This window comes from Capsicum annuum, unplaced genomic scaffold, assembly GCF_002878395.1.
Source record: "Capsicum annuum cultivar UCD-10X-F1 unplaced genomic scaffold, UCD10Xv1.1 ctg81929, whole genome shotgun sequence".
In the NCBI taxonomy this organism is placed as follows: Eukaryota; Viridiplantae; Streptophyta; class Magnoliopsida; order Solanales; family Solanaceae; genus Capsicum; species Capsicum annuum.
The window spans coordinates 241,361-256,803 of record NW_025892684.1 but is presented as its reverse complement, the minus strand read 5'-3'; the positions used below and the strand labels follow the sequence as shown (position 1 = coordinate 256,803).

Here is a 15,443-nt window from a genome sequence, read left to right as displayed (position 1 = left end):
CAAACTAAAAACCTAATTAACTCAAGATTCAACCGTGGGTTTTTGAAACTGAGTGAAGATTTGGAATTCCCAAATCGTAGGCTTCAAAAATAATCTATCAAATTTTTAAATTAAGGAACATGGGGTTTATCCTAAAACTACATGGGCTTGTTGAAAACACCCAATTATGATTTAAAAATCATCAAGCATGAATTTGTTAAAGGGGTTTTGAGATCCATGATTTTATTATGCTTTATGCATGTTGAATGATATTGTTGTTTTGGCCTTTAGGCCTTTCCCCCTTAAATTGATTTAAACCTATATGAATATGTATGATGTTGAAGATTTGACAGAGAGTATCATTATTGAAATCCCTCTCTTTGATGATTTAGAGTTGATGAACTTATTGGGAATGATTTAAGATGCTTGTTTAATGTTTTGAAGGAGATCTTTTGAACGTTTAAGTATTTAACATGATTTTGAGGATGAAGAGAGGAAGTTTCTTGGTATGATTTCATTCTTGTTTTAAAAATAAATAATTTCATGTGATTGACATTTTTGACATGACCACCTTTTGTATTTGAATGTTGAAAAAGTGAGGTTCTTGCATATGTTTGCATGAGCTTTATGAAAGAGTTTCTTGAAATGACTAATTGATATGGTGGTCCCAGATTTACATTTTGAAACAGAGATTATTATATGCTAATAATGCTCAGAGATGTGACCTGCAAGTCAATAGTATGACGATACCATATAAATGTATGCCATAATAAAGTTAGAGTTTTTAGAAAATAATTTTAGAGAATGCATGTCTTTAAGAGTTAAAAATGGGCATAAATATAGTTAGCTGGCTGCCTGAAGAGGGCTAGATTTCAAGTAAATCTTAGCCTAAAACTGTGATTTATCGATCGGGTTAGATTATTTTTATGCTAGCAACGGCCGTGTGGCGTAGCAGAGTCAGAGACTCCAACCCTTGCAGCAAACTTGGGTTGGAGGCTTCCCTGCCGAGTCAATGATAGATTCCATATAGCCCGTGGAATTTCAAAGTTGTAGGGTATACCACCTAGCGCAGAAGTAAAACAAAGAGTGTCACAGAGTTCAGATGATTTTACAGAATCTTTCAAAAATGCCCATGATATTTCTTACTATATGATATGTTTATGAACTATTTTAAATTACTATCATATATGTTGAATATAAATTATTATTTTGGATCTTCTTTGCATACCAGTACATCTGTATTGACCCCCTACCTCCCAAGTTTGGAGGCTCAATCCAAGGGTTCAGCTAATCAGTAGAGCATTCCAGAGAGAAGTGATCCGTTCAGTGGTGAGCCTTCTTTGTTCCAGAAGTCCTGTTATTTCATATTATGTTATTCCGTTATTTTGGTATACTGGGGAACTTGTCCTAGTTTTCAGAACAATTTGAGATGTAGTAGAGATTTTGCAGACTAAGTCAGATCTTATTCAGATGTTTTGAATTTTAACTTTCAATCTCATGTCTTGAAACTCAAAGTAAATGACCATGTTTCCTTATCAGATTGTATGTCCACATATTCTCTTATTATATGAATGTTGTGCATGATTCCAGATAGAGTAGGACGTTTAGGTCTTCATGGTTTGGGATATCCGTCACGGCTAGGCCCTAGTTTGAGTCGTGACAGAACAGCCAATAAGAACTCCATTCTCCATACTTCTGTACCAAATGCCATAATTAGTTGTCCCTCTAATATACCTCAACACCCTTTTTGTAATACCCCGCATTTTGGGCTAGAACGAAAACCATCATTTCTATGTGTATATGATCCAAAAGCCATAAATCCTATGCAAATTTTCCATGTGTATCTATTATGTATTTTGGAAATTGAATGAGATTTTCGTCAATATAAGATTCACCCAAATACAATACCCGGGCAAGATGTTATTGGTAATTTAAGTCCTAGTCGTAAAACACAGTCATTTTGGTATTTGGCGCATTGCGGAGGTGGTCTATTTAACAATTGTCAAATTCCAGTAGCCTAGTGTAATTGTGGCGCATTGCGCTAAAGTTTCAGGTCCCAACCAGTGGGACAATGCAATGGCTCCACATCGCGGTGACCTCAAGAATCCCATTCGTCAATTCCCAGTGAACCACCGCGATAGTGGCGCATCGCGGTGGCCCATAAAACTGGGCTCCCAGTTGTATTTTTATTCCGTATCATTAAGGATATATTGGATAATTTCCACCCCCTCTTGTTAGCTTAAACATGGAATTTTTCTCCCAAGTGACCACATTATTCATATTTTCTTCAAAAAAATTCATAAGAACATTCTCTAGGGTTTCAAACTATAAACCCAATAACTCAAGATTTAACCGTGGTTTTTCGAAACTGATTGAAGATTTGGAATCCCCAAACCGTAGGCTTCAAGAATCATTCATCAAATTTGAAAATTGAGGTACATGGGGTTTATCCTAAAACTACATGGGCTAGTTGAAAACACCCAATTATGATTTAAAAATCATCAACCATGAATTTGTTAAAGGGGTTTTAAGATCCATGATTTTATTATGCCTTATGCATGTTTAATGATATTGTTGTTTTGGCCTTTAGGTCTTATCCCTTTAAATTGATTTACACATATAAGTATATGTATGACATTGAAGATTTGTTTGAGAGCACAAATAATGAAAAATCCCTCTCTTGTGATAACCTTATGTTTATGATCTTATGGTGATTGATTGAAATGCATGATTTATGGATTGAAAATAGTTTACTCAAATACGATAGTATTTTGAGAACGATTTAGAGATTTAAGAGAGGGTGATTTTTTGATGTAAATATATTTTGTTAAAAGAGAAAGATTTGCATGAGATTAAGAGCTTTTACATGTCCACCTTGCATCATTGAAAGTTTTACAAAGAGAGTTGCATACATGTGTTTACATGAGTTTCAGAGAAAGAGTTCTGTGAAATAATTTATTGGTATGGTGGTCCCAAATTTATGTTTTGAAAACAGAGATGGGAATATGCTAAAAATGGCTCATAGATGTGACTTGCTTGTCAATGGTATGACGATACCATATAAATGTATACCATAACAGAGTTAGAGTTTTCAGAGTATGTTTTCAAAAAATGTATGTCTTAAAGTGTTAAAAATGTGCATAAAGAGAGCTAGGTGGTTACCTAAAGAGGGCTAAAGTTCACGTAACTCTTAGACTAAAACCGTGATTTGCCGATCCGAGTATATTATTTTTACGCTGGCGACGGTTGTGTGGCGTAACAGAGTTAGAGACTGCAACCCTTGTGGCACACTTGGGTCTGAGACTTTCCCGCTAAGTCAATGGAGGATTCCATATAGCCCATGGAATTTCAGAGTTGTAGGTTATACCACCTAGCACAGAAGTAAAACAAAGAGTTTCACAGTGTTCAAATGATTTTACAGAGTCTTTTGAAAATGCCCTTGAGATTTCTTACTATATGATATGTTTATGAACTGTTTTAAAAATTGCTCTCATATATGTTGAATATAAATTATTGTTTTTGATTTTCTCTGCGTACCAGTACATCTGTATTGACCCCCTACCTCCTCAACCCAAGGGTCCGACTAATCAAAAGAGAATTCCAGAGAGAAGTGATCCGTGCAGTGGTGAGCCTTTTTGGTTCCAGAAGGCCTGTTATTTTAGATTATGTTATTCCGTTGTTTTCATCTATTGGGGGCCTTGTTCCAATTTTCAGAATAGTTTTGAGATGTAGTATAGATTTCACAGACTGAGTTAGATCTTATTCAGATATATTGAATTGAAGTTCTCGTTCCTATGTCTTGAATCTCAGAGTTAATGACCATGTTTCCATATCAGATTGTATTTCTGCATCTTCTCTTATTATATGGATGTTATGCATGACTATTAGATAGAGTAGGAAGTTCAGGCCTTCATGGTTTGGGATGTCCGTCACGACAAGGCCGTAGTTCAAGTAATGATATTATGTGCGAACTACGGCCTGGCCGTGACGGACATCCTAAACCATGAAGGACCGAACGTCCTACTCAATCTGGTAGTTATGCACAACATTCATATAATAAGAGAAGATGCGAACATACAATCTGATACAGAAACATGGTCATTAACTCTGAGATTCAAGACATAAGAATAAAAGCTGCAATTCAAAACATCTGAATAAGATCTGAATCAGTCTGCAAAATCTCTACTACATCTGAAAACTGTTTTGAAAGATGGGACAAGGCCACCAGTAGACCAAAACAATAGAATAACATAATCTAAAATAACAGGACTTCTAGAACAAAGAAGGCTCACCACTACACAGATCACTTCTCTCTGGAATCCTCTACTGATTAGTCAAACCCTTTGGTTGAGCATCCGAACCTAGGAGGTAGGGGTCAATGCAGATGTACAGGTTTGCAGAGCAAATCTGAAATAATAATTTATATTCAACATATATGAGAGAAATTTAAAACAGTTCATAAACATATTATATAGTAAGAAATTTCATGGGCATTTTTGAAAGACTCTGTAAAATCATCTGAAATCTGTGACACTCTTTGTTTTACTTCTGCGCTAGGTGGTATACCCTACAACTCTAAAATTCCACAGGCTATATAGAATCCGCCATTGAATCAGAGGGGAAGCCTCCAACCCAAGTGTGCTGCAAGGGTTGGAGCCTCTGACTCTGCTACGCCACACGACCGTCACCAACGTAATTGACAAATCATGGTTTTAGGCTAAGAGTTACTTGAACTCTAGCCCTCTTCAGGAAATGCCCTAGCTCTCTTTATGCCCATTTTTAACTCTTTAAGACATGCATTCTCTGAAAACATACTCTAAAAACTCTAACTCTGTTATGGCATACATTTATTTGGTATCGTCATACCATTGAGTTGCAAGTCACATCTCTGAGCCATTTTTAGCATATAACCATCTCTGTTTTCAAAAAATAAATTCGGGACCACCATATCAATAAATCATTTCAAAGAACTCTTTCTCTAAAACTCATGTAAACACATGTATGCAACTCTCTTTGTCAAAATTTCAATGATGCAAGGTGGTCATGTCAAAGTTCTTAATCTCATGCAAATCTTTCTCTTTTAACAAAATATATTTACATCAAGAAACACCCTCTATTAAATCTCTAAATCGTGCTCAAAATACTATGGTATTTGAGTAAACTATTTTCAAGCCATAAATCATGCATGTCAATCAATCACCATAAGATCATAAACATAATGTTATCACAAGAGAGGGATTTTTCATTATTTGTTCTCTCAAACAAATCTTCAATTACAAGTTTCATGCATATACTTGTATGTGTAAATCAATTTAAGGGGATAAGGCCTAAAGGCCAAAACAACAATATCATTAAACATGCATAAGGCATAATAAAATCATGGATCTCAAAACACCTTTAAAAAATTCATGTTTGATGATTTTTAAATCATAATTGGGTGTTTTCAAAAAGCCCATGTAGTTTTAGGATAAACCCCACATACCTCAATTTAGAAATTTGATGGATGATTCTTGAAGCCTACGGTTTGGGAATTTCAAATCTTTAATCAATTTCGAAAACCCACGGTTGAATCTTGAGTTATTTGGGTTTTTAGTTTGAAACCCTAGAGAGTATTCTTATGAATTTTTAAAGAAAATATGAATAATGTGGTCACTTGGGAGAAAAATCTCGTGTTTAAGCTGACAAGGGTTGGGGGAGGTAGAAATTACCCAATATACCCGTAATGAGACGAAATAAAATATAACTGGGAGGCCAATTTTATGGGTCACCATGACGTGCCACTATCGTGGTGGCTCACTGGAAATAGAGGAATGAGATTCTTGGGGTCACCGCGACGTGGATCCATCGCGTTGTCCCACTGGTTGGGACCTGAAACTTCAGCGCAACGCGCTATAATCGCGCTAGGCTACTAAAATTTGACAATTGTTAAATAGACCACCTCCGCGACGTGCCAAGAACCAAAATGGCGGTGTTTTACGACTAGGACTTAAATTAGCCATAACATATTGCCCGGGTATCGGATTTGGGCAAGTCTTATATCGACGGAAAGCTCATTCAATTTCTCACACTACATAATAGATTAACATGGAAAATTTGCATAGGATTTATGGATTTTGGATCATCCACGCATAGAAATATTGGTTTTTATTCTAGCCCGAAATATAGGGCATTACATTATCTCCCCCTTGGGATCATTCATCCCCAAATGATGGGTAGGAACGTTGAAGCTTAAAGGTATGGAATAACACGAACCTGATGTATCTTCTAAGAAAGGATATAACTGATCTGAAACATTTAAACTTCTATCATGAAACTGAATTCTAAGCTGAGTTGCCCTTACTTGTTTAAGGAGTTGATTCATGCTGAGAGTTTAGGATTTCCCCCAAAGCGTTTATGCTCAAATCACACACATTAGATTTGGAAGTGACAACTTAGGTAAGTACGAATCATGAGGCAATAAGATTTAGATCGTACAAAGGTATTACACTGTCTGAGCTAAAATAGCTGAAAAAATTTGAGATTATGTGCTAAACTCTTATGAACTGAGTCATGACTAAATAACTGAATCTGAAACATGATGCTTGGACTGAACTGAGTTTGCAACTTACACGTATGGAATAGATTATATTTTGGGATGGTCATATGCATTGGACTTCAGATAGTAGGACTGGGTAAAAAGGTCGAAAGCTAAAGTAACTCATCTTCCTGATTGTTAAACTGAATTATACTGGACACTTATACTTAACTGGAGTATCTCTTCAACGCTCTTTCTTAGCATTGGGGAGCAAAGAATCTCTGACATGAGTTACACAAGACATCCAACTAAGGAATCACAACAATGACACTACTATATAGCATGAAATATAAACATATAAATCGTAAACTAGGATAGAATTACCAAACCTTAGGCATTGCAACTTCTTACTTTCAAGATTAGCCACACTTCTAAAATACTCTCTCAACTATACTTTCCCCTTAAACACCATGCTCATTGATTCTACTTATTTTTTTCTCACATGGCTGCTGATATTTCTATCTACTAATGTCTAAACTGAACTAAATCCCCTCATCGTGTTCAAGCCTAACTCAAAATAACAAGACGCACCACATAATATTATAGTACTAGTCTGAATCATGAATTAAGCACACATTTCACAATTCCTCATCTCCTGCATAATTCTTATTTCCACTCCAGTAATCACCTTCAACTTCGTATTAGACATTCACAAACACGCAAGGCATCCATCCATATGCATACAAACATGATATTCAAGCCTATCTTCTTACCCACATATGCACTTTTAAACAATCACTCATAAAGCATATTTCTCATATTCTCTAATATTTGTATCCACAACAACTTCCCTGCACTATTTAGATGATACACATAAAATATCCTCAACTAACCAAGCCATACACGAAACTTCACCTCAAAATTCTTTCAACTTATAGACTTACATAAAACAAGCGCACAATAATTTTACCCAAATATAACACATAAAACTTCAACTAACCTTAACACGTATCAAAGACTCGACCTCAATCTTACTCCACAATTACCGCCTTCACTCAAATAAGCATAAAACTATCTTTCATCAACAAGAAATGTTTACTCTTTCCCAGCTAAACAACTGTTCATCATCACTATCTCGACCTAAGGGAAAATGTCACTGCAAATTGGAATATCAGGATCTGGAACATAAGGGGAGTACTAAGCATAACTTGATACCCTACTGAGGCGTGAAGAATAGAGCACTCACGGCATGGACTCATTAAAGAGATCTAATCTGAGAACGTACCTGATATAAACCTGAATTTTCATTGATCGTTAAGAGTATCACATGTGCACAAGAGTCATGAACGGCATGATCTAAATTTTGGAATTCATAACTTACGAAAAGCGATTCTGACTGCTAAATAAATTGGGAACTCATCATACTAGGAACCAGGAGAGTACATGATTCCTTATCATATGCATGAACACGAGCTATGATCATGAAGCTAAAACATAAAACATTAGTATGTGTCGGAATAACTGAGGTAAATCGCTGAAATAAGAATAGATTGAGCATCATTCTTTCTCACGGGCCATTTCACAACTCTCTGGCACATCTATTAGCATCTAAAAACTTGACTTGGTTACTCGTTCTATCATCTCCCCCTTAGATTTAAGCCATTACTTTAAGTCTGTGGACTACTATATAAACTCTGGTATAAACTTAAATCACTTTACTCTAGAGTTAGGGATATAACAAGACACATAAAACTAAACTTACCCTGTAAAACGGTATCTTCATGTATAACAACCAATGCAAGTACCTCCTTCTAAGATTCAACCCTTAGGTTTCTATAGCCCCAAAAGTCATCATATAACATCTTAAACTTTAACCAACTCAGATTCTTCTAACACTAAACATGGATATATCCAAACCTTTGATGGACGATACCACTTCTCTCATAGTCTACCAGCATTACAACTCCAAACTTATATCTCTCTACTATGAGAAACAAGATCATAACAAAAGGCTTAACATTATCTATCAAAACTCCTTAACTTGGCTATTTAGAACACCATATACCATTTAACTAGTCTTTCTCCACCTAGCAACTCAACGGTACTACTAGCCACACACAACATGTAATAGCCTTAGAAAAATATTGCAATCTCATATCACCTTAGCATACTTCTACTTCATACATACAACATCATACTTCATTATGAATCAAATAAACTTAAGTTCTTGCATGCACTGTTCAATCCTATTAGATCGCTTCCATAAAACTAGTATCATTAACCAAGAAATAATCACATCCACCTTCACGGCCATCAACTCTTCAAACTTAATGTCTAGGGCTAAACATGATTTACAACCCAACCTTACACACAATTCTCACTTGGAAACTACGACATAAAATATCAAGAAACAATAGTACACTAGAACTCCGTAGCCACAATAATCAATCATAACCTTACGGTTTTCCTTATTATAATTCATTAACACGCACTATTTCAACACATCAAGCCTATAGTCTAGCATCAATCATCTACCACCAATGATGAATGCGCCATAATATACTAGTCCATCAAATTGGGATATTCTACCCAAATATCTCATTTTATTTAGATACAACCCACAACCAAAACACCTTCATGACATCACTGCTATGCCTCAAAATCTACTACATACCTTCTTACAAGTAGTACTAGTTTACAACTACCAAAGAAAAGAAGGTCAAGGGGGTAGAGTCAGATAATAGACATGGTCAACCTTAATCTTATATTATAACCCTATACAATCTTATCTACTTATACGGCTTTCTCACATCACACTTAATTACCCAAGCGTGCATTTAGACTACCTTCAAATTCCACAAACAACATTGTGTCTATAATTATAACTTACTGGCTAATATAACCATTTTCACACTTCGAGCAAACAACAACTCACCTTAGCTAATAACTCCTTCTCTATCTTCTACTAAACTAACACACAAGGACGTATCACTTTAATACCAACTCAATCTCATGCAAAAAAGTTTGGCTATATATACATTTAATAAATCGCCCTTAGCATTTTTCTTGCCATTACGCCTCTAAACCCCCAGTTCCAACCAACACAAGAATCAATAAGATGGACAACAAGTTGCTAGTGAATCGAAATAGACCCCACATGGCTCTACTAGACTTTGATTGTCAACAACACAACGATAACAAGGTTACAAGAGATAGAATCTTGACACACAATAATCAATGATCTAAGAATACATATCTTACTCTGTATGAAGAAAAATCTGAGTCAAACACTCCCCCCACAGAGTACTATACAATTCACACATGCTACTAGCTACCACATTAGTCTATCACTATAAAGGGGTAAAGTATCCTCAAACATCAGTTATTCAACTAAACATACTTATCAACACAAAAGTCATCCTCACTCTGATTTCTAACCTTGTGACTTTGTACTACCAACTTCTTGGTCTAATCTCACTACCAATAGGTCATGACACCGACACTTTGACTTATACTACTACTCGTGTGAAAATACAGTTCCAATATTCGGCTACCCTCATTCCCTCTTAAGTATGACATCTGCAATATAAAAATTTTGAAAGGAAATGAATACACTTAATACTGCAGGCTCAATCAGAAAGGACTTTACAAATTTAGATTCGAGACTTCTGCACCTGAATTACTTCAATAATGAGATATATCTGAGCACATCAGAGTAAGGAAAGAATTGGGATGACTTACTTCCGTATGGGCGATATCATAACACGAATTAGAGTATGAAAGAGGAACATTATGACTCCATAGCAAGAACTAGAACATGAAGAAAGGAAAACATTCCTAAACGCCTAATAGCCTCCTGCTTATAAGTATGGCGCACTACTCACCCATAAATAAGACTCTACCCGACGCGATTTCAAAGACACCCTGGGACCATGAACCGTGCTCTGATACCAAGTTTGTCACGATCCAAACTAGGGCCTGGTCGTGACGGACATTCTGAACCATAAAGGCTCGAACGTCCTACTCTATCTGGTAGTCATGCATAACATTCATATAATAAGAGAAGATACGGAAATATAATCTGATACGAAAACATGGTCATTAACTCTGAGATTCAAGACATAAGAATGAGAGCTACAATTCAAAACATCTGAATAAGATCTGACTCAGTCTGTGAGATCTCTACTATATCTCAAAACTATTCTGAAAACTGGGACAAGACCCCCAGTAGACCAAAACAACGGAATAACATAATCTGAAATAACAGGCCTTCTAGAATAAAGAAGGCTCACCACTGCATGGATCACTTCTCTCTGGAATCCTCTATTGATTAGCGGGACCCTTGGACTGAGCCTCCGAACCTGAGAGGTAGGGGATCAATTCAGATGTACTGGTACGAAGAGCAAATCCAAAATAATAATTTATATTCAACATATATGAGAGTAATTTAAAATAGTTCATAAACATATCATATAGTAAGAAATCTCATGGGCATTTTCGAAAGACTCTGTAAAATCATTTGAACTCTATTGACACTTTTTGTTTTACTTTTGTGCTAGGTGACATACCCTACAACTCTGAAATTCCACGGGCTATATAGGATTCGTCATTAACTCGGCGGGGAGAAAAAGTTCTAGAGAAAGAGTTCTTTGAGACCCTTAATGAGACGAAATAAAATATAACTGGGATCCATATTTTATGGGCCACCGCGACGCGCCACTATCGCGGTGGCTCAGTGGGAATTGACGAATGGGATTCTTGGGGTCACCACGACACGGAGTCATCGTGTTGTCCCACTGGTTGTCATAATCACGCTAGGCTACTGGAATTTGACAATTGTTAAATAGACCACCTCCGTGACGCGCCAAGCACCAAAATGACGGTGTTTTACGACTAAGACTTAAATTAGCCATAACATCTTGCCCGGATATTGTATTTGGGCGAATCTTATATCGACGGAAATCTCATTCAATTTCCCACACTACATAATTGATTAACATGGAAAATTTGCTTAGGATTTGTGGCTTTTGGATCATCTACGCATAGAAATGACGGTTTTTGTTCTAGCCCGAAATGCGGAGTGTTACAATATCTAGATAATTCTACAAGATATTTATTCAAGATACTACACTAGGATATTCTAGAAGTTCCAAAAAAAAATCTAATATCTAAAAATTTCTAGAGAAATCTTATTTCCTAACAAATACCAAATGAAAGCATTAAATGCATTTTTAGTTAAATCGTTCAAATTTGACCCAACCTACTCATTTGACATTAGTAGATAGTGAGTGTTGGAGTTTATTCAATTGTTTTAACAGTCGAATTATTGGGTTTCCGAAAATGGGCAGACGGACTACAAGTCTGCAACTAGCAGCTTATATCAAAATTGTGACAACAAATTATGATCTGTTCCTAGCAAAAGTTACTAAGTAAAAATTAAGGTGGGATATGAGAATTTAACATAGCAGTAGAGATAAATATAATCGTTTTTTTAGAATACAACCTCAATTATTATGATCACAAAGTTGGATGAAAAAGGCAAATATGTTGAAGACTTGAGGATTTACCCGTAGGGATAAATATGATTTTTTTCTAAAATATAAGGACAAATATAACTCTCAAGATGGATAAAAAAGCAAATATATTTAAAAATATATATATATAATGACAAATATAACCTATTTGTAAAATTACAAGGACAAATATGATATTTTCCCTAAAAATTATTTAGCTATTGGTATAACACGGATGGCTTTGGCAAGTACCACAGCATCATGAATGGAAAGTCTAAAAAAATTGGATTTATATTTTAGGATAAAAAGTCAATAAGCCCCTCAATTTTTAATCCTTTATTAAAATTGGATATAATCAAAATTATGGAAGAATATTCAACGGGGTTTCTTCTTCCTAAATGGCAACAAGTGACTATGGAAAATTACAATTGTTATTGATTCTTCTTTTCCAAACAAACAAACAAATTTTTGCGAAAAGTTGAAATTATTTTCAATCTCAATGAATGAGAGAAGTCTAGCTGTGTTATCATTGAAGAAGAAATTACTTGGATATTACCCTTCTTTTTCTTTGCAGCTTCATGCGCTTGTTCTTTCAGCTGTCCATTTTGTACATATTTTACAGTGGAATTTGAGCCACAGGCTGGTATTCTAATGCAGTTCGAAGAGAAATTTGCTAATGCTGAATGAATAATATTCAATGAAAATCTACCAGTTGAGTAGGTCCAACACCAATTTATATTCAGTACTGTATATAAGTGAGGATGACCCTATTTGGTCGTCCTCACAACTAATTTAATAATACTAAATTTTTGCTTCAACCTCTACTACACGTGGACCTATTTTTTGTTTTGCTCCTGCTTTTTTCCAAAGTCCAGTCTTATCTATTGTAACTTTTTGTGAAGGTTTACCTTGTCCTTTCTTCCCTCTGTTCATGGCACTATTTATATTACATGATGACATCCTTTCCCCTGTTCATATTATAATATGGTATGTGGTTTCATATTTAATTAATTAAAAAAAATTTTTTTTACATAATTAAAAACAGTATTAGTAAAAGATCCAAATTTATACACTTATATATAAGGGAAGATAAAAGGTTTTGCCCTCACAAAATTTTTTTATCCTTTCATATTGCTTTATTTGACTCTTTCATTTATCTTTTTTATTTATTTTTTACAATTTTTTTTATTTTTTCCTTATTTTTTTGGTACTCAATTCTTTTTTTTTAAGCTTATTTTTTACATGAATCTTTATGATTAGTGTATCTTGGGTCTTTAACATTATTTCATTTCAAATAAGATTTTTAAATTTTGTGATTTTGTCGGGGGGTGCGGATATGGGTGATTAACTAACTTATGAAATAGATTTAGTATATATTAACTAACTTATGAAATAGATTTAGTATATATATAATGAATCTATTTTTCTTTGTGCGTGGATATTTCTTAAATTTTGTTTCAATATTTTTTAATAATTTATTCTTTTCGTAAGATGTATTCATTTATTTGTTTGGTTTATTATTTTATCCTGTAGTAATTGCAGAGTTACAAATTTCTGTATAATAATTTATCCTAACTGTACTGTAATGTATATCTAATTCTAGATTTTCTATGTTATTTATTATCTTGCGTTGTTCTTCTCGTAGTGAGTTTTTTAAATTATATAAACGATCACATGTACTTTTTTCTAAATTTTCTAAGGTTTCTTCTATCCATATTAACTTTTCTTTTAGATTTTCCATTATTTTTCTAATTCGGTTTCTATAGTTAATTTCTTTATTTAGATTATCTTGATTTTCTCTAGTTTTTCTAATATATTCTAACATCTCTTAATCTAAATAATATCCTTCTGGGTAAATTTCTTGGTATAACTATTCTATCCAATTTATGGTTTCAATTTCATAGTCTATTACTTTTTCTAATATTATTCTCTTAATATCTATAATTTCTATATCTTTAAGTATATATAAGATTAAGACTTTAAGATGATCTAGATGATCTATCTTTTAAAATTGGTTTTATTATAATATTTTGTAGTTGTTTGTTTTAGCCTTAGTAGTTCTTGCATATTTTTATTAAGAAATTCTATGTATTTTATATCTTTATTTTTCATGTATTTGTCGATATTTATTTTCATCTGTTTTTCTAGTAACTGTATGTTTCTCATATCTTTTTCTAAAAATTCTATGTAATTTATCATGGTAAGTATTTGTAAGAGTAGTTAGGTAGGTATGGTATATAATTTACTCTAGTCATGTAATATTTACCAAATGCTTTTTCTAATATGATTTTTCTTATATCTACTATTTTTATATCTTTAAGTGCATACAAAATAAGTATTTTAAATTTATCTACCGTCACATCAGATAAATAATTATTCATTCTCATAAAATTTCTTTTTTCAAAATATTTCCTTCAACCATGTTCATAACAAAATATGGTCATCTTAGATTACTATATACTAGATTATTCTTAAATAACATGTTCTTCGGTCACTATTAGCATGGTAATTTGGATACTTTTTCCCTTAAACAGCGCCTCTACTCTGGTTACTCCCCGCCACGGCTTCTTGCCTCATTGGTTTCACCTTTAGGATGGCATAGTTCTTAGGGATTTTTCTCCGTTTCCACTTTGCTAATAAACTTCTTAACATATTATTCTTCGAATAATTCTACTATAAAGTAACTAATATGAATTTATTTTATCATATCATGATTGTTGGGAATTATAAATTTAGCTATTCATAATTATAAATAAATATACATGTTCGGGTAGTTTCGATATTTCTGAAGTTTGTTCCTCCATAGCTTTTTCCATTGAAATATGTTTGTTTTTTAATTAACTGAGCAAAATATTTGAATTGGAGAGAATATTGCTTCAACACATGAAGGCTTGCTTTGCAATGCCTTCAGTTTCCTCTATTTATAGAACGAAAAAACTTTACAAGCATCTTTACACGTTTTTTAAATGCTAACCTATAAGTCAAAAAGGCTAGTACCTAGGCTAGTACCCTAAAAAGTCTAAAGTCTTTATAGCCTTAAAAATTTCTACAAGTCTAGAAAAGTCTACATAGGCAATAATTACAGTTCGTAAAGACTAAAAATCTATACAATAAATTCAATATCTTGTCTCCATTGATGTTGTCGTATCTGCTATATCTCCATTATTATTTCTTATCTTATCTTTCGAGCTGGCATTTTGTCTTCTTGATTTTTATTCTAGATGTACTTCTGGAATAATGTTATCTTCTCCATTACATCTTGAACATTGGTGATCTGGATATTTGTGTCCAATTATTTTACAATATCTTGTCAGTAGTTCGTCTGAAATAAATTCTTTTTTAATTGCTCTTGCGGTAGATTGTTTTTCTGGGTTGAGTAATGTCATTATCCATTGTCTGACATCTTCCATATCTGTTTGTCGTAGCTCTTTTGAATT

General features: G+C 34.0%; 1 long non-coding RNA gene across 1 annotated transcript; it reads right to left on the bottom strand.

Annotated features, from left to right (window-relative positions):
* Window positions 1-10,588: 10,588 nt before the first annotated feature.
* LOC124895411 lies at window positions 10,589-12,835 on the bottom strand. The gene is made up of 2 exons (XR_007051699.1): window positions 12,563-12,835; window positions 10,589-10,854 (listed from the first exon to the last, which is right to left on the bottom strand). It is a non-coding gene; the product is annotated as an uncharacterized LOC124895411 (long non-coding RNA).
* Window positions 12,836-15,443: the final 2,608 nt, after the last annotated feature.